This window comes from Podarcis muralis, chromosome 9 (genome assembly GCF_964188315.1).
Source record: "Podarcis muralis chromosome 9, rPodMur119.hap1.1, whole genome shotgun sequence".
Lineage (NCBI taxonomy): Eukaryota > Metazoa > Chordata > Lepidosauria > Squamata > Lacertidae > Podarcis > Podarcis muralis.
This window is the reverse complement of record NC_135663.1, coordinates 82,196,767-82,219,954: the sequence shown is the minus strand read 5'-3', so window position 1 is coordinate 82,219,954 and position 23,188 is coordinate 82,196,767. Positions and strand designations below refer to the sequence as shown.

At 48.8% G+C, this 23,188-nt stretch overlaps 1 protein-coding gene across 2 annotated transcripts in view; it reads left to right on the top strand.

Annotated features, from left to right (window-relative positions):
- The window catches only part of LINGO1 (leucine rich repeat and Ig domain containing 1), a 694,970-nt gene that overhangs the window by 266,051 nt on the left and 405,731 nt on the right, over positions 1-23,188 (top strand). For both annotated transcript variants that reach the window (XM_077934575.1, XM_077934576.1), the window contains exon 2: positions 19,368-19,411. The gene's annotated coding sequence lies outside the window, so the exon portion shown is untranslated. The remainder of the gene's footprint in view (positions 1-19,367; positions 19,412-23,188) is intronic.

The window sequence follows — 23,188 nt, the reverse complement described above, 5'->3', positions numbered from 1 at the left end:
AAATAACTTGCCAATGGCACTGATAGTGATGGGGAAGAAGTGGGAACACTCAGAGAAGGAGGCCCACCGATGATGTCATGCTCAAGTTCTTCCCACAAAGAACCTAGAGCTTGCACTGTTAGACTCCCTTCCCAAACCAGACTCCCTCCACAAATTATGGCTTCCAGAGTTCCCCTTTGGGCAGCCCTCTAAACCAGTTTACTGTAGATCTGTGATGGTTGCCAAAAAGAACACCTTTCGTTGCCGTGTCTTATGGAATCAGGCCACTTATTTGCCTGGCTCAGAATTGCCTCCAGGCTTTCAGACAGGAGTCTTTCTCAGCCCGACTTGGAGATGTCAGGGACTGAACTTAACACTTTTTGCATACAAAGCATGTTCTCTGCCACTGAGCTACAGGTTTTCCCCCAAAGATTACACAAATATCTACAGAGAGCTGTAATGCAGCAAGAAATTTGTGTGCAAACCAAGTGTAGGTCATCATGCATGATAACTGTGCATGTGTGTCTTTTACTGCACCTGTAGCTGTTCTACACATGCTGAAAAAGTCATGCTCAAAATTCATGTGTATGAGTTCTTTGTGTGTGGTTGTTATTGGGTTGTTTAATTTTAAAATATTTATATCCCACCTCTCACATTTTAAGGCAGCTTGCAACATCATTAAAATAGCAATGCATGATTTAATAAAATGAAAACCTACTAGAAAGGGTAGAAATATACCAGCAGCAAAAAGACAAGCTAACAGCACAATCCTTCCCATGTCTACTCAGAAGTAAGTCCCACTGAGTTCAGGTAAGTGTGTATAGGTTTGCTGCCTAAAACAGTCATCAACAGCCTTTGCCCACATTTAAAATCAGTAGCAAGGTATGTGTAGGGGGAAAGAACCCATGTGATACCAAATCCCATTACAGGCTTAAGAACATAAGAAGAGCCTTGGTGGGTCAGACCAAATTCCTATATCTAGGATGTAGGGATATCGCGGAGTGGGGAGTGGGGTCCGGAGGGAGCACACTTCCCCACCAGCAGGCAGCCACAATCTGCCTGCACGCGTGACCTTGGGGTGCAGGGAAAATCCCCCCGCCCCGACAAGCCACAGCTGTCTGTACATCGTTCCACCTCTGCCTGACCTTTCGCGATCTCAGCAGTTTGCGGTGTCCTGCCTGTAAACTTTTCCATGAGACCTTTTGTCTCCTTTCGTCATACACTGTGCAAGGGGGAAATGACGCTGTGGAACAGGTGCCAAAATAGCTTTGTACCACCCCACGATTTCGGAACGGAAGATGTGTAAAGGTCACAGCCCAAAAATGTATTTGCCTGGCTTGCATATTTGTCTCAATAAAAAGAGGCTCCACAGGAATGGTGGGAGCTCGCTTCAGACCACCTGTGTGCAGCTCACATGATGATCAACACCTGTCTTGGGCCTTCACTTCACTAGTCCAGCATCTTGTTCTCCCAGTGGCCCATCAGATGCTTTTGGGAAGCCAACAAACAGAACACGAGAATAGTAGCACTTTGGGCTGCAAGTCCCATCAGCCCCAGCCAGTTTCGCCAATGGTTGGGGATGATGGGACTTGTAATCCAACAACATCTGGAGGGCACTTGGTTGGGGAAGATTGATCTACAACCTGGAGTTTCAATGAAGTTCTGCTCAGAGTTATTTCCCCAGCCATGGTGTGAGAAGCAAACAAACAAACCCAGACCCAGCTGGCAAAAGCTGTTGCTGGCATGCGCAGCAACCACTAATAACCCTGGGGAGTTCATGATGGAACAGAACAGTCAATCATCTTTACAACTGATTGATTGAATATAGCAGGCCCATTGTAGCCTCTTTTTATGGAGTCAGTCCTGGAATGGTGAAGAATGCTTTATTGTCTAAGGAATACTTATGCAAACAAGCTCAATGGTTTAATAGGAAACACCTGGAGATGCCGCCCAGGAAGGTGCTGTAAATTCCACCATCCCTTGTATTTATGAGGCTTTTTCTCCCCACTATTATTTATAGTTTTCCAAATTCACTGTAGCTCCTTTACATAGATTAGCATAGAGTGATATATGAGTCAGAAACATCTTGAGAGGAGGAGGTGAAAATGGACAGCTTTTTTGTGGCTTCCAGTACAAGCCTTTTGCAAAAAATATCTTTTTCCTGTTCTGAACAATGTAAGAAGAGTCCTGTTGGATCAGACCAAACACTTACTGTCAGAGACTGCCTCCCGGTCTCAGCTCACAGAAGACCAACGCTAGCCATTAGAACTGTACAGAAGTCTTTATTGGCATTTAGTTTCCATTTCCAAACACTAGCGTGCGTCTCTACGTCTAAACCCTAGACCAGCGAAGCCTCGTCTGAGTCTCCGCCCCCTGTACACCAGCTTAAGACTCTAGCCTTACTCCACCTTCTACGTTTCTCCTTCCTCCTCTGGGTCCTACTACCCCCCTGGGTGCCTTCTTTCCGGGATGCCTCGGAAGCGGACCCTTCGGACTCCTCCCCTTCTCTCCGGCGGGCTTTGGGACCCGGCTCTCTCTCCGGACTGCCCATTGCGCCCCCCTCCTGTACATTTGAACTTGGCGCGCGCGCGCTGCCCCTGACCTTCCTTTTGACCGTTACCTCGCTCTCTGATGCAGGCGTGGCTAACCCTGACTCATGTCCTTCCGCTGACGGCAGGCTGCCTGCTGCCGATGTTTGGGACTCCTCCCCCTTACTGCTCTCCGGTGGGAAAGTTGGTCCCGATTTCCAGCTGCTGCTCTCTGAATCCCCTCTGGCCCCTCCTTCCTGGGGTGTTCCCTCTGGCAACCCCCTGGCTCTGACCACTGGGGCCCCTTTCTGTGAATCCTCTGATTCACTGGAGAGACTTAGAGACCTCGGATGGCTACCCTCGCTGACTTCTCCCTCCGATTCCTCTCCCTCGGTCTCTACTTCCTCCCTCTCCTGTCCCTCTGCTCCTGAACCCCTGACATCCATCCCCCCCTCGAAGCCCCCCCTTCCCCCCTCCCCTCCTTCCGGTGCGGGTACTGGGTGCTCCGTCGTCGCGGGGGTGCTTGCCGGATACAGTTCATCCCCCATGTACTCGTCAACGTCGCTCTCCTCTGCTTCCATCTCTCTGTCTTCATGCTCGAACCCCACGTTGTCCCCCAACACGTCCATGTCCGTCTCGCCCCTCTCCCCCTCTTCGGGTGGTCCCATCCAAGGACCCCTCAGCCACTTCCTGCGCCACTGCTCCTCTGGTTGATCGTCCCACCAATACGAGTGGTCTGAGGCAGACCCCGGTGGCGAACCCACCTGAGAGCTGGGGACTGGTGCCTGTTCCTCGTCCGAGTCGAACCCCAGGAATGTGCTGGCTGAAAGAGTGGGTGTGAAAAGCCAGTCATCGAAATACTCTGCTGGCATGGGCCTGTGCGGGAAGAGGGCATGAAACTCCTCTTTGAGCAGCGGTTCCTCCAAGGCATAGTCCGGTACCCAGCTGTTGGCACTGGCCGGGGTACCCTCTCTGGCTAGGAAATATTCTACTCCCTCTTCCCCCCATCTGGAGTCCAAAATCTCTGTGACCTCATTGATGTGTCCCTTCCTAGGCGGCCCCCTCACTCTGGGCCCTTCACTGCTCTGGTCTGGTGCTGTGTCTGGCTCCTGAAACCTATGAGGTGCTTTGTAGGGCGTGAGCACCGATCTATGGAACACCGGATGCATTCTGGAACCCTCCGGAAGAGCCAACCGGAAGGCCACTGGATTGACCTGCGCCTGGACTTGGTAAGGTCCTAGCTGCTTATGTCCTAGCTTCTTCTTAGCTAATGATCTGGTCGGCACTGCTTGCGCTGCTAGCCAGACCCAGTCACCCACCTGTATGTCTTCCCCAACTCTTCTGTGTCTGTCGGCCTGCACCTTGTATGCGTGCTTAGCTAGTTCTAACTGCCTCCTGAGCTGTTCGTGGACTTCCTGCAACTCTGACGCTAAGGCTTCCGCTGCCTGTGGCTCCCCCTCCCCCACTCTCTCTAAACCCGGGAAGGTTCTGGGATGCCTCCCGTTGTTGGCGAAGAACGGCGTCACCCCCGTCGACACGTGCTTCGTATTGTTGTAAGCGAACTCGGCGAGCGGCAGGTAGTCCACCCATGTCGTGGGCTGCTGGTTGGCGTAGCATCTTAGGTACTGCTGCATGACGGCGTTGACCCTCTCCGCTTGTCCGTTGGTCTGCGGGTGTCTCGCCGACGCCAAATTGACTTTGACGTTCAGAATGCCCATCAGCTTCTGCCAGAAGTTCGAGATGAACTGTCGCCCCCGGTCGGAAAGAATAGACCGTGGCAGACCGTGGACCTTGAACACGTGGTCTATGAACAGTTTGGCGGTCTGCTCTGCCGTGGCTACCTTCGCACACGGAATGAAGTGTGCCATCTTAGTAAACATGTCCACCACCACTAGCACTGCTGTCTTTCCCCTCGAGCTGGGCAGATCCGTGACGAAGTCCAGGGCCACCCTCTCCCACGGTTCAGACGGTGTCTGCAGCGGTTCCAGCAATCCCGCCGGCGGTCTGTGAACTGACTTGGCCCTTTGGCAGGTGTCACATCTCGAGACGTAATCCGCTACTTCCCCCCGCATCTTGGGCCACCAAAAGTCTCTGGCTACGAGTTCGACAGTCTTTTCTTTGCCAAAGTGCCCGGCGGTGGGAGCGTCGTGTAGCTGCTGCAGGACCCTTGCGCGGAGGTCATCTCCCGGCACGTAGAGTGCTCCCTTGTGGAGGAGCAACCCATCGCGAATCTGGAACTCGTCGGCCCTCGCTGTGCCCCTGTGCACCTCCTCCATCTTGGCCCGTGCGAAGGGGTCTTCCCGCAGCGCGCGACGTACGGCGTCCAGGTCCACGGTTGCCGACGCGCATGCCCACGCTTCCGGTGCGAAAATGTGCTTGCCCGCCGACGGTGCCGCCTCCTCCAGGTATTGCGGCTTTCTGGACAATGCATCCGCCATCACGTTGTTGTCGCCTGGGATGTACTCTATCTTGAAGTCGAAGTCCGCGAAGAACTCTGCCCATCTAATGTGTCTCTGGTTGAGGAACCTAGCCGTGCGCCAGTACTCCAGATTCTTGTGGTCCGTGTGGACCTGCACTGTATGTCTGGCTCCGATGAGGAAGTGCCTCCATGCCTTGAATGCTGCATGTATGGCTAGCAACTCCCTGTCCCAGATAGTGTAATTCTGCTCCGACTTGCTGAGCTTCCTCGAGTAGAAGGCGCACGGCCTCCAGTCCCCCTGCTGGTCTTGTTGCAACAGGACAGCTCCCACGGCTCTGTCTGAGGCGTCCGTCTCCACCCTCATGGGTCTGCTGGGATTCACATGCAGCAGCTGCTCTTCGGACGCGAAGAGACGCTTGAGTTTCTGAAAGGACTGCTCCGCTTGCTCCGTCCAGATGAATTTCTTCTTCTTGGAGCTGAGCGTGTCGGTGATGGCCGCTGTCTGCATGGCAAATCCCTTGATGAACTTGCGGTAAAAGTTGGCAAAGCCGACAAACCGCTGGACTTCCTTCCGATTGCGTGGGCTCTTCCAGTCCAAAACTGCGCGAACCTTGGCGCTGTCCATGGCGAGCCCCTTGTCCGACAACTTGTAGCCCAGGAAATCCACCTCCGTCACGTCGAACTGGCACTTCTCCAGTTTGGCGTACAGCCTGTGCTCCTTCAGTCTCTGCAGAACTTCCCTGACATCCCTCTCGTGCGCCTCTCGCGATTCTGAAAAAATCAGGATGTCGTCCAGGAAGCATACGCACTTCTTGTAAAGGAGCCCCGCCAGCACGTGATGCATAAAGGCTTGGAAAGTGTGAGAGCCATTTTGTAATCCGAAGGGCATAACTCTGTATTCGTAGGTGCCCAGTGGCGTGAACATGGCCGTCTTCCACTCGTCTCCGTCGCGCATGCGAATCAGGTTGTACGCGCCACGTAGATCCAGCTTGGTGAAAACGCGTCCTTTCCGCACCGTCGCGAGCAGGTCGTCTATCTTGGGCATGGGGAAAGCTGAGGGCTTGGTTTTCGAATTCAAGATTCTGAAGTCCACCACCAGTCTTTTTTGGGGCGTATCCCGCTTCTTCACAAAGAATACGGGACTGCCTCCCACCGCTTTCGACTCCCGGATGAACCCACGCTTCAAATTGTGATCTATGAACTCCCTGAGTTCTTGCAGTTCATCCTCAGACATGGAGTACAGTTTCCCCGTTGGCAGCGTCGCCCCCGGCAGGAGGTCAATCTTGCAATCATAGGGTCTGTGAGGGGGTAGCTTGTCCGCCTCCTTCTCGCAGAATACCTCCAAAAACTCCGCATACTTGTGGGGTACTGCTTGCAGCGTGCCCAACTGCAACTGCGGGTCCTCCTCTTCCCCTTCCGGGCTGGGTATAATGCAGTGTTCTGCACAGTAGGAGGAGCCAAAAGTCAGGTGGCGCTGGTACCACGCCAATGCTGGGCTGTGCCTGTGCAGCCAACTCATGCCTAATACTATAGGCGTGTCGGACAGCTGGGTGACATTGAAACTGATAACTTCCCGGTGATTCCCAATTTGCATCACCATAGGCGGCGTCTGCTGCACCACCTGCCCCCCTAGCAGTTCCCTGCCATCCACCGTGACAACCTTCAGGGGCAGTGTGGCTGGCAGTAATGCTACGTTGTGTTGTTGAATGAACTCCAATCCTATAAAGTCTGCGTTACTGCCAGAGTCAATTGTAATAGGCACTTCTAAGGTGAGTCCATTGGGCAGCTGAAGCGATGCGGTTAGCTGCACCACTGGCTTGGGCGGGAGGGGGTCTGTGGGCTGCAAAATCTCTGGGGACTTCCTCACTGACTCGTCTGGCTGGGCCCCAGTGCCTCCTCTTCCAGCCAGACCTGGTCGTTTCCCTGCTGTGGTGCTCTCTGTTGAGTTGTTTCCAATACTGTCACTGAAGCTGCAGTGTGCTTGAAACTCCTCTGGGGACACTCTTTCGCCATGTGCTCTGCACTCTCACATATATAACACTTCCTGTTCCTTCTAGGCAGCTTCGATTTTACTGCTCCCGGCGTTAAGGCTCTGGTAGCTGAGTGAGCCCTAGCACCGCCAATCTCCATCTGCTCCTCGCCCCCTCCCTGTGGAGGCGTGGACTGCGCACGCGCTGCCTCTCTGGACAAGAGGGAGGGCACTCTCGCTGGTGAACGTCCCCAACGCCCTTCTTCTTTGCTCCACGGACGTTCTTCCTGCCTCACCCCAATAGACAACGCTCTTTCAACCACTTGCTGAGTGGTGGTGGGTCTCTCTCCCCTTGCCATCTCATCCTTGATCTGTGCATTCAGACCCTCCCAAAAAAGGTCTCTAACCGGCGGAGAATCCTTATCCCAATTCAGCGCGTTGACCAATGCAAAAAACCGGGAATGATACTGCCTTACGCTGGCTTTCCCTTGTCTTAGCCCAAATATGTCCCTCCGGGCAATGTCCAGGTCTATTTTGGATAAGAAACAGGAGTCCATCGCCTTAATGAACGCATCTGCGCTTTGGAGCGCTGGATCCTGATCTCTCCACAGGTTGCGCAGCCATGATTTCGCGTCCCCATGCAAATGAGACAAAATAAACCCCACTTTTTCCCTCTCATCTCTAAAGTCTCTTTCCAGCAGCTGCAGCGCAAACAGCACATCTGCTCTGAAATTGGGGTACTGCTGCAAATTCCCATCAAAATGAGATACAATGCTGCCTCCTCTCTTCCCCAAACCGATCCCCTCGGACCTGGGTGCTGGGATCCCCTGCTTTACAAGCCCTTCCAACCTGGCTTGAAGATCTCTGCATGCAGCTGCCGCTTCTTCCTCTCTCTTCCTGGATGCGATTATTTCAGCGTTGAGTAGCGTCACCGCTTCTTGCAGGGAAGCTATTTTCTGTTCTGTAGTCATCTTGCCTGACTCTTGTGAGCTCGCAAGGCACCAGTCTTCCACCCTCCCTGCCTCGCTTCCTTAGCGATGCTTGAGGCGAAGAAAACCGATGATAAGAGGAGACGAGGCTTACTGTCAGAGACTGCCTCCCGGTCTCAGCTCACAGAAGACCAACGCTAGCCATTAGAACTGTACAGAAGTCTTTATTGGCATTTAGTTTCCATTTCCAAACACTAGCGTGCGTCTCTACGTCTAAACCCTAGACCAGCGAAGCCTCGTCTGAGTCTCCGCCCCCTGTACACCAGCTTAAGACTCTAGCCTTACTCCACCTTCTACGTTTCTCCTTCCTCCTCTGGGTCCTACTACCCCCCTGGGTGCCTTCTTTCCGGGATGCCTCGGAAGCGGACCCTTCGGACTCCTCCCCTTCTCTCCGGCGGGCTTTGGGACCCGGCTCTCTCTCCGGACTGCCCATTGCGCCCCCCTCCTGTACATTTGAACTTGGCGCGCGCGCGCTGCCCCTGACCTTCCTTTTGACCGTTACCTCGCTCTCTGATGCAGGCGTGGCTAACCCTGACTCATGTCCTTCCGCTGACGGCAGGCTGCCTGCTGCCGATGTTTGGGACTCCTCCCCCTTACTGCTCTCCGGTGGGAAAGTTGGTCCCGATTTCCAGCTGCTGCTCTCTGAATCCCCTCTGGCCCCTCCTTCCTGGGGTGTTCCCTCTGGCAACCCCCTGGCTCTGACCACTGGGGCCCCTTTCTGTGAATCCTCTGATTCACTGGAGAGACTTAGAGACCTCGGATGGCTACCCTCGCTGACTTCTCCCTCCGATTCCTCTCCCTCGGTCTCTACTTCCTCCCTCTCCTGTCCCTCTGCTCCTGAACCCCTGACACTTACGTAATTTTAGCATTCTGTTATTTACTTATGCACAGGGAGGGGGACATGAGATACTTTAGGGATGGGTGGCTTTAAGAAGGAGGCAGTAAACACACCTCTGCTAGGTCCTACCTGTAAGGCAGTGATGGGGAATTTGTAATCTGTGGCCCTCCAGGCATTGCTGAACAACAGCTCTTACTGTCCGGTCCTTGGCCATGCTGACTGAGACCGATGGGAGCTGGAGTCTAGCAACACTTGAAGGGTCACAGTTCCCCATCCCTGCTGTACTATGGACAACCCTCGATGTCCATAGAACACCAAGCAGGAAGAGTGTGTGGGGAGCAGCCAAGGCAGGCAATGCCAAGGCAGAAACTGGTGATTTAGGAACAGAGATGAGACAGAAAGTCATGGGTGGAGCTGGGTCAGAACCCAGTAATTGAAACTGGAGTCATAAGCAGGTAGATCAGGGGCAGAATGTGGATTATGGATGCACATGGAGTGGCTCATACAGTGGGACTGAACATTCACCTGGGGGCATTGTCCTTCCTCCATTCCTTCCTTCTCTCCCTCTCCCCCTCTCCCCCTCTCCCCCTCTCCCCTCTTGCGCACGCACACCCACGCACACACACACACACCCCTTATCCCAAGGTCTTCTGGCAGAAATGGCTGGTCTTTCTTTCATGCATCAGAGAGATACTTCCTGGTGCATCAAACCTGATACCAAAGGGGCTAGTGTTTGTGGAAATTCCAAAGGGAATTAAGTCATTCACCTAAATAAATAATTTTAATATTTATGGAAAATAAAATGTAAGATAACAGCACCTTCCAATATGTAGAATTCCCATGCAGCAGTGGATTGGCAAGCAGACGATCAGTCTCTGGGGATAGCTCACCTGCCACTTCTCCTGTTCCATAGCCTCATAGGAGCATGCAGCTGCAGAATCAGCCATGGCCCTGGTGTGGACAGGATTGCAAACAACTCTCACAAGGGTGATTGGAATCACCAGCATGGAAGGTCCTAACGGCTGATCTTGATCCTTGGCTTAGACAGCGTTTTTTCTAGCTAAACTAGCTGAACCTCCTGAAGAGCTGTCCATGGTCCTGACTGGAGTGGACAAAACTTTATCTGCTTCCCCTGAAACCCCTGAGGCTTAAAAGAGCAGGATAAAAAGGTAAAGGGACCCCTGACCATTAGGTCCAGTCGCAGACAACTCTGGGGTTGTGGTGCTCATTTCGCTTTACTGGCTGAGGGAACCGGCGTACAGCTTCCGGGTCATGTGGCCAGCATGACAAAGCCGCTTCTGGCAAACCAGAGCAGCGCACGGAAACGCCGTTTACCTTCCCGCCGGAGGGGTACCTGTTTATCTACTTGCACTTCATGCTTTCGAACTGCTAGGTTGGCAGGAGCAGGGACCAAGCAACGGGAGCTCACCCCATTGTGGGGATTCAAACTGCCAACCTTCTGATCGGCAAGCCCTAGGCTCTGTGGTTTAACCCACATCGCCACCCGCGTCCCAAAAGAGCAGGATAGGTAAGACAGAAGAAGGCTTGGCTCTTAGCTTCAATCTTGCTGGTGTCCTTGCAAGATCAGATCCCCACCCCCTTCTAACTTCTCTCTTTTTTAAAAAAAAGATATTTATTAAGCTTTTCAAATTTAATACAATAAAAAAAATCAAAAAGCAAAAAAGGTTAAAAACACATAAATTTCACAATACTTATTTTTCAATGACATATTTCCCTGACTTCCTCATACCTCCCCTTCTTGTATTCCAATTCAAATTGTTAGTTCAGCAAATCCTTATCGGTAATTTTTAACCTATTTCTATACCCTTCCCCCCCCCCATATCGCTCACAACATTACAGCTAAAAACCCCTTAATTTCTGTCCGACATCATTCAACATTCATTAATTTTACAATATTTCTGTAAATAGTCCTTAAATTTCTTCCAATCTTCTTCCGCCGACTCTTCTCCCTGGTCACGGATTCTGCCAGTCATTTCTGCCAAACCCATACAGTCAATCATCTTCATCTGCCGTTCTTCCAGAGTGGGTAATTCTTGCGTCTTCCAATACTTTGCAATAAGTGTCCTTGCTGCTGTCGTAGCATACATAAAAAAAATTCTATCCTTCTTTAACACCAATTGGCCGACCATGCCCAAGAGAAAGGCCTCTGGTTTCTTCAAGAAGGTATATTTAAATACCTTTTCCAATTCATTATAGATCATTTCCCAGAAAGCCTTAACCTTAGGGCATGTCCACCAAAGGTGAAAGAATGTACCTTCATTTTCTTTGCATTTCCAACATTTATTATCGGGCGAATGATAAATTTTTGCAAGCTTGACTGGGGTCATGTACCACCTGTATATCATTTTCATAATAGTTTCTCTTAAGGCATTACATGCCGTACATTTCATACCGGTGGTCCACAACTGTTCCCAGTCAGCAAACATAATATTATGTCCAACATCTTGTGCCCATTTAATCATGGCAGATTTAACCGTCTCGTCCTTGGTATTCCATTTCAACAGCAAGTTATACATCTTTGACAAAATCTTAGTTTTGGGTTCTAACAGTTCTGTTTCCAATTTAGATTTTTCCACCTGGAAACCGACTTTCTTGTCTAAATTGTAAGCCTCCATTATCTGATAATAATGAAGCCAATCTCGCACTTTATCTTTTAATTTCTCAAAACTCTGCAGTTTCAGTCTATCTCCTTCTTGTTCCAAAATTTCCCAATATTTCGGCCATCTGGCCTCCATATTAAGCTTTTTTTGAGCTTTTGCTTCCATTGGTGACAACCACCTTGGGGTTTTATTCTCCAATAAATCCTTATATCTAATCCAAACATTGAACAGTGCTTTCCTAACAATATTATTTTTAAATGCTTTGTGTACTTTAACTTTGTCATACCACAAATATGCATGCCACCCAAAAACGTTGTTAAAACCTTCTAAGTCCAAAATGTCTGTGTTCTCAAGAAGCAGCCAGTCTTTCAGCCAGCAGAACGCTGCTGATTCATAATAGAGTTTAAAGTCTGGCAGGGCAAATCCACCCCTTTCCTTTGCATCAGTTAATATCTTAAATTTTATTCTGGGCTTCTTGCCCTGCCAGACAAATCTAGAAATATCTTTCTGCCACTTCTTAAAACAGTCCATCTTGTCCACAATTTGCAATGTTTGAAACAGAAACAACATTCTAGGCAATACATTCATCTTTATGACTGCAATTCGGCCCAACAAGGAAAGCTTCAAATTTGACCAAATTTCTAGATCTTTTTTCACTTCCATCCAACATTTTTCATAGTTATCTTTAAACAAATTCCCATTTTTAGCTGTCATGTTAATCCCCAGGTATTTCACTTTCTTAACCACAGTCAAACCTGTTTCATTCTGAAACTTCTCTCTTTCAATCAATGTTAGATTTTTCTCTAAAACCTTAGTTTTTGACTTGTTCAGTTTAAAACCTGCCACCTGACCAAATTCTTGAATTAGTTCTAAGACTCTTTTGGTACTAGATTCTGGCTCCTGCAGCGTCAAAACTAGGTCATCTGCAAATGCTCTCAGTTTATACTGTTTAGCTCCGACCTGTATACCTTTAACCAACCGGTCCCTTCTAATCATGTTCAGCAGGACCTCCAGGACCGGTATAAAAAGCAATGGGGAGATTGGGCACCCCTGTCGTGTCCCTTTTTCTATCTCAAATTGTTCCGTGACCACGTTATTTACAATTAGTTTAGCCTTTTGTTCAGAATATATTGCACCTATACCATTCTCAAAGCCTTGGCCTACCCCCATACCCTGTAAGTTCTTTTTCATAAAACTCCAAGAAATGTTGTCAATGTGTTTTTCATAAAACTCCAAGAAATGTTGTGTTGTTCTAACTTCTCTCTCCGCTGTGCAAAGTTGGGGAGAGGGAGACAATGAACTGTTCTGTTCTCTTTTTCTTCTGAGCTTTCTTCTCTTCACCATAATAGTTAGAAAATCAATAAGGGAAATTAGAGGCAAAGAGAGGTGGGGATGTACCTGCCTGCCAGGGAAGGATATGAATGGAATGCTTCTAGGGTTGGAAGACAGAGGCATCATGGATGGGTCTGCATAGCTTTATTTCCCTTTTTTTGCATGGGGAAAAAGAAGTGTTCTCTCTCCCAGCAAGCGGGGAGAGTGAGTTGATTATATTGAGTTTACCTCCTACATTTTGGTTGGAGATCAATTTTAATGAATTTAACAGGGCCTCAGTGTTAGAAGACAAGAGGAGGGCTGGTGGGAAAGGAGAGCAGAACATAAAGAGGTTTATTTCCTTGCACTAACATGATTACACTGCCACCTGGCAGGGGAAGCATCTCTTGGCACCCTCTCATCTCTGTGCACTCCCTTTCCCTGGCTCTCTGCCAACTGGGCTTCATGTGGGAAGACTGGAAAGGGAAGGAAGAGCTGCTGGATCCCTGCTGGCACTGCAAATAGATAGTTCTCCATTCATAGTGGTGTCATTGGCTGAAAGCAGGAGGTGGCACAATATTTAAAGCAGGCATAGGCAAACTCGGCCCTCCACATATTTTGAGACTGCAATTCCCATCATCTCTGACCACTGGTCCTGTTAGGAGTTGTAGTCCCAAAACATCTGGAGGGCCGAGTTTGCCTATGCCTGATTTAAAGCAATTCTACACAGAATAACAATGGTTCTCCATATTCAAGTAGCACATTTAGTGCAATCAAAGAACCACCCCCTCAAATGCTCAGTTTGGTTCCCCAACCATTATCTCAGTTTCTGTTTGGTAATTTATTTTGTTCTGCTGGTGGCCCTCATTTGCCCAAGCTGTTGTATAATCCAGCTGGCTACAGGGGCTGTCATAATTGTAAGTATCTAAGGGTTTAAACCCACATCCCTGAGATTAGGATTATCTGAAAGAAGGCACAGAGCCTGGGGAGTGGTGGTGGGACAACAATGAGTGGTCTCAGGGAAAAGAGGGAGAAGACTAGGAAGAGGAGGTGTTGGAAGCTGAAGGGGTAACAGAGTTCAGTGAGTTGGGAGAGTTTATGGCAGAGAGAAGTCAAGAATCTGGGGCAGAAGCTGAAGCAGGTGAGTGGGAGGAAGGAGGCCGAGTGGCGGAGATGAATCAGGCTAATGAAGAGTTTCTGGGAGGACCCCCCCCCCCCCTGACTCCCAGAACCAGAAAAGGTATGAAACAGGAGGAGCAAAGACAGGCCACATGCAGGAGCAGTCTCTGATCACTTGCAAGAAGCCCTGGAGAAGAGGAGGCCGAGATGGCTGTGGGGAGTTGGGGACTTTTAGTCTTGGTAACTGTTTTCATGGAGTAGGACCTACAGAGCATGAGTTTCAGTGCTCACAGACAAATCTGTGAAGATCATGTTTTGCTAATAAAGAGTTAGCTCCAGCTTTGAACCAGAGGTGTCTCCCATAGGGCTTAGCGGTTCATTGCACCAGGGCGCTGGCCTCTCAGGGGCGCCCCAGCAAGTGGGGGAGCTGCGCAGCTTTGCTGGTGGCCTCCCCTTTCCCTGCATGCCTGCCAGCTGCGCCTTGCCAACCATATGGCTGGTGGGCATGCAGCTTCCTTCCCAAGCCTCTGTGGGAGGAGAGCGATCCCTGCAGGGGCTTAGGATAGAAGCTGCACCCTGCCAACTATATGGCTGGCTGCCGTGCAACTCTCTCTCTCTCTCTCTCTCTCTCTCTCTCTCTCTCTCTCTCGCCTGCCTTGTGGGAAGAGGGGGGCAGGTGATTTGTGAGGGGGAAGCGGAGTGTGAGGAGGAGGAAGGAAGGAAGGAAGGGAGGAGGAGAAGAAGAAGAAGAAGAAGAAGAAGAATAAGAAGAAGAAGAAGAAGAAGAAGAAGAAGAAGAGAGCCCCCCCCCCACTCGCCCCCTTTCTTCCTCTGGCTATGGAGCCTCCTAGCTGGATTTGCAGCCCTACTTGCAGGGTCCCCTTGCCCGTCCTGTTCAGCTACATTGAGCCCCAGCCACGAGTAGCAGCAGCTGCTGCCCTGGTTTCTTTCTCTCCCTGGAATCGTGCCCTGTGTTTAATGTTACGGGCAACTCTATCCCGGGGAAGGGAAGCCTCCTCCCATCGCTCTTCTTCTTCTTCTTCTTCTTCTTCTTCTTCTTCTTCTTCTTCTTCTGGGGTGGGCTCCTTCTCCGCCCTCCCAACAGGGTCCCTAGGGGTTGTAAAGCAAGCCAGACCATTTAGCACCAACCCCATTCATTCCAGCAGCTGGTCATCACCCACTCACTCCAAGCCCTGCGAAAAATATCACCACCATTACTACTACTACTGCCCTCCCCCCATAGATATCAGGGTGGCTCACAGCCTGAAACTACGGTATTAAGCACATGCTAGAAACTAGAACAAAGGCAAACCAAACCAAGCCAGCAACCCTCCTTCTCCCTTATTTGTGAAACAAGCCTGTTAATTGCCTATCCAACTAAAAAAAAACGCACTGAAGGTTTTTGAGATCAATGCAAGCTAAAAAGCATTGCAGGGGGTTGGGCTAGATGACCTGCAGGGTCCCTTCCAATTCTACGTTTTTCTGAAAAACACACACGCACAACTATGGTCCCTCTGCAGTCCTCGCCCCAAGCAACTGTGTGTGAGACTTGCTCCCCAGAAAGTGTGCCTTATCTTGCTACCTGTGGTTTTTGGTCTCTCGTCAGCCCCCTCCCCCAATCTATTCATATTCCTTTCTCCCTAATCTCCAATATTATATTTTCCTCTGGCTGAGACTTAAAACAGAAAGCCCTAATTCCCAACTGTGTTTCTTGCTGCAGCCTTGCTACTGTCTACTCAGAAGTAAGGCCCTATTAGATTCAGCAGGGCTTACTCTCAGGTAAGTGCAGTTAGGGCTGCAGCCTTTGTGACCCAAGTTTTGGGTCCTTTTTAGGTTCAGGATGTCACTGCCTTACCCCCACCCCCACACCCCACAATATTTGAAAATGTCAGCTTTGTACTTAAACACCAATTGGCCAGGAACTTCATTCTCTGTGCCTTTATTAGTTTATTTAAAGAACAACAAACTGGTGATTGCTTTAACTTTTTGATATGTGGTGATTTGAATCATGAGGATGAATTAGAAGAACTGCTGAGTCTTGCTTCGGAATTGAGGACTTCATTAGATTTTCTTCTGCCTTTTCATTTTATTTCATTTTATTTTCATTTGCTCTAAGGGGTTGTTAGATATAATGTGTAAGCGTGGTGTCAGCTCCCCCCAAAAAAGGTCAACAACTTCTTTTGGGTCCCCCCCTAAAAAAGGTTGACAACTCTGGGAAACGGGGGGAAATGGGGGGCCGTAGGGATCTTTGCACCACAGCACCAGATATGCTTAAGACGGCCCTGCTTTGAATTGTGAGTTTTACTCACCAACTTGCTCTGTGACAGTGGGCAAATGAAGCAATAGCCACTAACAAATGAAGCCAAGAGCTGTGAGAGAGAGCAGAACAGGAGGAGAAAAATGGTGACATGAGCAACACTGAGACAATGTGAATTTTCCCCATTAAGTGACATTCATCACACATTGGAGGTACTTCTTGACCAAAGACTACCATGAAATGGCACAAGTAGTTCAAAGGGCTAGTGGCATTCCTTTCTGTGACAAATAGCATCCCACTTTAAGGTTATGGGTGCTAAGTAAAGTGGAAGGGTCTCTCTCTCTCTCTCTCTCTCTCTCTCTCTGTGTGTGTGTGTGTGTGTGTGTGTGTAAGATCTCAAGCATACTCTCCTGACTCAAATTTGTATAGAGAAAGTCTATTTCACAGCCTCTTTAATTGAGAGGGATAAAGGTGTTTTTTTGTTGTTGTTTTTTAAAGCCTCATAATATTATGTACCTATTTGGTTAAAATTTAGTTTGGCCTGAAGACAACAAAGGATTAGGAACCTAATAGCCTTGCTGGATCAGACGAGAGGCCTATCTAGTCCCATGTTCTCCTGCTCCCAGAATCTTATGGGAAGCCAACAGGCAGGACCAACAATACTCGATAGAAAATGCTTTTGGGGAAGAACTAGGAAATGAGTGCAAGACTTATTCATCCTGTTCCTACAGGGACCAACCTATGGAAGCCCAGAGGCAGGACATCAGTGTAATGGCACTTTCCCCACTTGGGATTCCAAGCAGTTGGGCTCTCTTCCTTTAAAGCTATCCAAGTGGGGGGGGGGGGGCAACACTGCATGTTACTGATATTCCACAACACATGGGAGATGGAGGTTGCATAAAGCCACCATGATGAATAGATCACCAAAAGATCAATACTACTTCACGGTTATGCCTGATCACCAAACTGTAAATGGGGCAACAAATTCTTTAATTAATTGTGCATTGTCTGAAGGAATGCTTTTTGCCTCTAATCTAAATCTACAGCCAACCATTTAAGTGGGCAATCTCAAGGGATAGTATTGTGAGAGAGTGTGACCATCATCCCTGCCTGCATTCTCTACAACAAGGGAGTCCACATGGGACACTATGGACATTGTGGGACAACATGACCCATGGCCAAGATTGATGGAAGCTGAAGATCAATAACATCTGGAGGGGCATCATGTTGACCTCCCACTTTACCATTTTTAGTTCTATAGGCTCCTATCACAGGGATGGGAAAGAAGTGACCCTTGCACTGTTGTTGGACTTCAACCCCTATCATCCCTGATCACTGGCCTTTCTGGCTTGGGGCACATGGGAGTTGAAGTCCAAAAAGGTCTGGAGGCCCATTGCATCTTCATTCCTGCTCCAACATGTCACCCTTTTACAATGCAATCCTGAGCACGCCATTCATAAGTTTCTCTGACTTAAACTCTCTAGCAAATGGGCTTATGATGGGAACCTTAGTCATTATCACACATACCCTTAGCTATGAAAAAGGAGTAAAAGTTTAAGCTGTCAACAGTGCCTTTTCTAACTATAGTACATTTTTTCTTCTCTAGAGCTTTAAAAGAAATATTTCTACACTTTCTTTTCCTTTTTTGCTTGCTTCCCCACCCCCCACCCCAGCTAGTACAGGAAAACAGAAACATTTGGCAATTGCACCATATTGTAGATGACTAATAGGTTGTCTTATTCATACAGAGAACTGAGAACATTGCTTTAAAAAACACGCACACCAATATATGCAGATTTGTGCATGAATCTAAAGTTCTCATTTTTCTGGAAAAATGTATGAGGGTTTTTTTCTCATCCCACCCCACAAGAAGGCCAATTTGCAGAATTTTCTCTGAATATTGTCCATCATGTTTGTGTGGGGCAACAGCCATTGCCTTCACCCCATGTCCACACAATGCCCTGAATCCCAAAATGATCTCAGGTCTGGGGCATTGCAGAGAACAGGAAATGCCCTCCGGTTGTTGTTGTTGTTGCTGCTGCTGCTGCTGTGGAACACCCCCAACCCAAACAATCCTGGTACCGTTGCTAATGGTGAATCCCACCCCCTCAGAAACTGTGGGATAATTTCTCCTCCCCCTGGAGGAATGCAGAGAAATGCCCCACTCCAATTTCTGAACCCACCATGTGAATATTTTTTGAGGGGTCTTTTGCGTATGGCTCTAGTTACATACATTGTGCCTACATTACTAAAATGGGAGTGGACACTTGGGCCATTACAGCAGTGACCTGAGTGTCAGCAAGAATATAATTCATAGGCATACACAACATTATATGCATTACTTGCCAATCCTTCTGTAACTGTCTAGTCACTGTGTAATCCAGGGATGGGGAAACCTGTGACCTGCCTCATGATTTTGGACTGCAGCTCCTATTGTCCCTGACCGTTGGCCAGTCTCACTAGTGCTGATGGGAGCTGGAATCCATAATGCATTGGGATTCTGCCATAAGGTCCTGAACCTCTAATAATTCCTTGCCACACCTGCCTCTTAGTAAAGCAGTGGGCTTTGCAAATGTGTTCTTGGTGAGGATTCATTGAAAGCTTAACAACGGGTTCAAAGGAGGGCAACACTGAGGATCCGTGATATTGAAAAAGAAGTCTGTTGAGGAATGGTTGAAGGAACTAGTGAGGAGATAACTTAGAGGGCACATGACTAATACATGAAGGGCTGTCACACAGAAGAGGGCAGCAGCTTGTTCCCTGTTGATGTCCCAGAGGTTAGGACTCACTCTAACAGGCTTAATTTACATAGGGGAGGTTTGGGTTTATGGTAAGCATAGTTCGGCAATGGACTGCATGGCCCAGAGGACTGCTGGCCTCTTTATCACTGGAGGTTTTCCAGTCAAGGCTGAGCTGTGCATGTTCCAGCTCTGAATTTCCTGCATCAAACAAGGAGTTTGACCACAAAGTCCTTCTTGCCAATCTTGGCCCTGCTGCTCATCTTTCAATCCCAAGGGAAGGCGGGTGGCAATGCTGCATGCCAGAACACTTCCCTCTCACTGGTGAAAGGGGCGTTGTGGTGGTGGAGGAAGTGGTGGCTGGAAGGAGTGCTGCCTCTTGCGCCTCCACTGCCTGTGACAGGTGCTTCCCCCTGCCATGTAGGTGGGCCAGCTCTGCTTACCACTGCCTGGTCCTCTGTGTTTATCACATATATCCCTGGTCTGAGACTTGGAGAACTATAGAGAGACACTCCCCTTTCCTAAAATGTTGGTGTGAAATGTTTGATCCTGTGAATGGGCTGTTTCCTTATCCATTCCCCTCTTTTGTTCTTTCACAGATTTCTTCTCTACACAGAAGGTCCTGGGCAGACTTCTGTCATCAGTAAGTGCTATAGACTGTTTCCTTCTCCCAGTTACAATTTTGTGTTGGTGTTGCCCTCCTGAATAACTTCATCACACATCTCAGGACGCATTCACACCATGCATTTAGGGCATGCTTTCGCCGCTTTAAACATTCATGGCTTCCACTTCCCTTGCAAGAATCCTGGGAGCTGGAGCTTGTTAGGGGTGCTGAGAGTTGTTAGGGGGTTCCTAGTCCCCTCACAGAGCTACAACACCAAAAATTCTCTGTGAAGAGACTCTCAAACAATCCAAAAATTTTGGGGGGAAGCCATGATTGTTTGTAGTTGTATCATGGCACTTTAAATGTAAGGTGTGAATGAGGCCTTAGTAAGATCAAAGCAATCTTTTTCTATGTGGTGACCATCACCCAGGTCTGTAAAACTGCTCACCAATCTAGTCAAATGTGTCTCACCAGCAACATATGGTGGTCCATCAGAATCTTAACAAACCAATGAAAGGGTTCTTGTATACTTGTTGAGCTACAGTAATGAGCTGAATTTGGCTTTCTGAAAGACCTTCATTGGCTCCCAGTACGCTTCCAAGCACAATTCAAAGTGTTGGTGCTGACCTTTAAAGCCCTAAACGGCCTCGGCCGTGTATACCTGAAGGAGTGTCTCCACCCCCATCATTCAGCCTGGACACTGGGTCCAGCGCCAAGGGTCTTCTGGTGGTTCCCTCAGTGCGAGAAGTGAGGTTACAGGGAACCAGGCAGAGGGCCTTCTTGGTAGTGGCGCCTGCCCTGTGGAACACCCTCCCATTAGATGTCAAGGCAATAAACAACTATCCTACTTTTAAAAGACAACTGAAGGCAGCCCTGTTTAGGGAAGTTTTTAATGTTTGATGCTGTACTGTTTTTAATATTCGGTTGGAAGCTGCCCAGAGTGGCTGGGGAAACCCAGCCAGATGGACAGAGTATTATTATTATTATTATTATTATTATTATTATTATTTATTTCTGTGTGAGTCACAAGTTGCGCAGTTGCCCTGCTCTAAAAATGTGGTTTGCCACTTGCTGGTTGAGATTTTTGTGAATATGAAATACTTGTCTCACTAAAAAAAAGTCCCAACGCAACATACAAGGAACAGCAGTCCACAAACCATTTTTTGCTTATGGCCTACGCAGTTCATTCCCTCAGCACATGCAGAGGATCATTCTTTACATGGAATGCAATTCAAAACTTTCTGCAATGTGTTTATTTTACATCCACGGGATGTGCCTTTCTCACTCTGCACTGGCAGATCTTGAAGGATGTCAAATGGATAATTCAATTAAGATGCTGATGTGATTCAGGATGAAAAGGGGGGTTCGTCAGCTCCAAGATCAGCCCCCAAGGCTTTGGATTCTCAGCATCCAGACACACCTTCTTGAAAGTTCAGAAGGCAGATGGTGATGTGAGGCATCTATCCCAGCTAGAACAGAGCAGAAACATGCCCTCAGGAGCTCACGGAGGTGTGTGGCTTACATAAACAACAAGCAGGACATTTGGAGCCTATAAAGAAATGTGAAAGACCAAAGAGGGATGATATCTGGGCCAGATGAGTGGATGGCATTATCAGTGACCTTTACAGCAACAGGGTTGTTTCAGAGCTATAGTTTTTTTGCTTGTTTTCTACAGTCTACAGTCTTGCTGTTTCATTTACTTCTTGTTTGCAGTGTTAGCAGATCTTGTGCAAGCTCTTGTGTGAGCGATTTGGGTTGGGTCTCTATAGCAATTTAATGGAAAGGAGAAAGGCCTTGGGATGGTCTACAACTACTTGCCTCATTTCACGTCTGTTTTCATGTGTGATGAAAAGTCCCTTCTGATTCCAGTAACTTGCAATGCTGATAAGAGAACATGCAGACTGTAAAGGGTGCCCTGCTGGATCAGGCCCACGGCCCTTCTAGTCCACATCCTGTTTGCATAGTGGCCAACCAGATGCCTCTGGGAATCCACCAAGCAGGATTTGAGAGCAAGACCCCTCTCCTCTCCTGCGATTTCCAACAACTGGTACTCAGAAGCCATGCTGCCCCAACTGTGGAGTCAGAGCACAGCTCCTCCTCCATTAATTGGTCTGATCCTCTTTTAGAGCCATCCTGCTCTCATTGTAGCTATTCAGATGCTCCTGGGGAGCCTGACTTGAGTGCAAACAGGACTTGAGTGCAACAATGCTCTCCCCACTTGTGATTACCAGCAACTGATCTACAAAGACATACTGCCTTCAGTACTGGAGAGTGTACAGGACTTTTATGTATAGTAGCCATTGATACCTGTATCCTTCATCAAATCCTCTAAGCCACTATGAAAGCCACCCAAGTTGGTGGCCATCACCCCCTCCAGTGGGAGGGAGTTCCATAGTTTAATGATGTGCAGTGCCCTGAATCTTCCAGGATTCAGCTTTCCTGGGTGGCCCCAAGTTCAGGGGCGTAGGAAGGGGGTGGGGGCGGCTCCCTCTGGGTGTCATCCCTTGGGGGGGTGACAAAAAGGCACAACATGGGGGGCTTGCCCCACCACCCCCGTGCGCAGTGGATTGCCCCACCACCGCCGTTAAATGTGGTGGATTGCCCTGCCATCGCACACGACGGATTGCCAAGCCACCACTGCTCCGCACGGTGGATCGCACCACCCCCCACTCAGCTTGCACCGCCCTCCCCGGGTGCAGGGCATGGCTGCCGCTCCAGGCGCCATGCAGCTAACTCCACCACTGCCCAAGATCTAGCACTATGACCTTTTTAGGCCAAAGAGGTTACTTTCTCTCATGAGCATTATCTGAGGGCCTCATTCTAGTGGTGTCTGGGGCCAGAGGCAAAAGGGGGTGGGAACAACCTTTGTACAGTGGGCTAGCTCACACACCCCTCTCTAGCCTCCATCATTATTTATCTGTTTAGGGCCTTCTCCAAGGAGCTCAAGATGGTGTCTATGGTTCTCCCCCTCCTCATTGATCCTGTGAGGTAGGTTAGGTGGAGAGGCAATGACTGGCCCGAGGCCACCCAGTGAGCTTCGTGACTCAGTGGGGATTGGAACCCAGGTCTCACAGGACCTATTCCAACACTCTAAGAGCTGCAGCACTCTGGCTGTAAGACAAGAAAGAGTCGCGAATAGATTTCAAGGGCATCTTCTAACCAGGTAGAGACGCTCCAGGAGACTGTGAAGGGTAGAGCCTTCAGAAAGAGGATATTGCAGTGGTGGGAGGGTGGCCTGGTGGGAAACTGGTCATCCCTGCTTTGTACCAGTGTCGAAAATGGTGGAATCTGATAAGTAATATTAACATCGTGGTGGCTGCTAAATTCAGGGGTTTTAAAGTCAGGTTTGTCTATTTCATGCAGGAGAAGTAATATGGCTATAAATCCACAGCAACTTAACAGAACCTCCATGCAACTTAACAGAACCTCCATGCTATCCCTGGGCATCACACATTGGTGATTCATGCCCTGCTTGTTACCTGATTAGCCATGGTGTCTTAACCAGAATGCTGTGTTGGCGGGGGGCAGGGGGCGGTTTTGATTTCATCCAGCACATCTTATTTATTGACTAAACTTTGGAAACCTTAAAAAGCACACATGCTGAATCTGAGACCTTTTTCTTCACTGTTCAGATTTCTTTATATTTTAAGCAGTGGAATTAGCTTTATTAATAGCATAAGAATTTGATGATCCTTTCTGTTCTATGTTTAAATAATATATGTATTTGTCTTGTAAATGATAACTGAAAGGAAGGGTTTGCATATTGTCAGAGCAATTACCTTCTGGAGGGAATGGAATGGGACTGTTTGCCTGTGG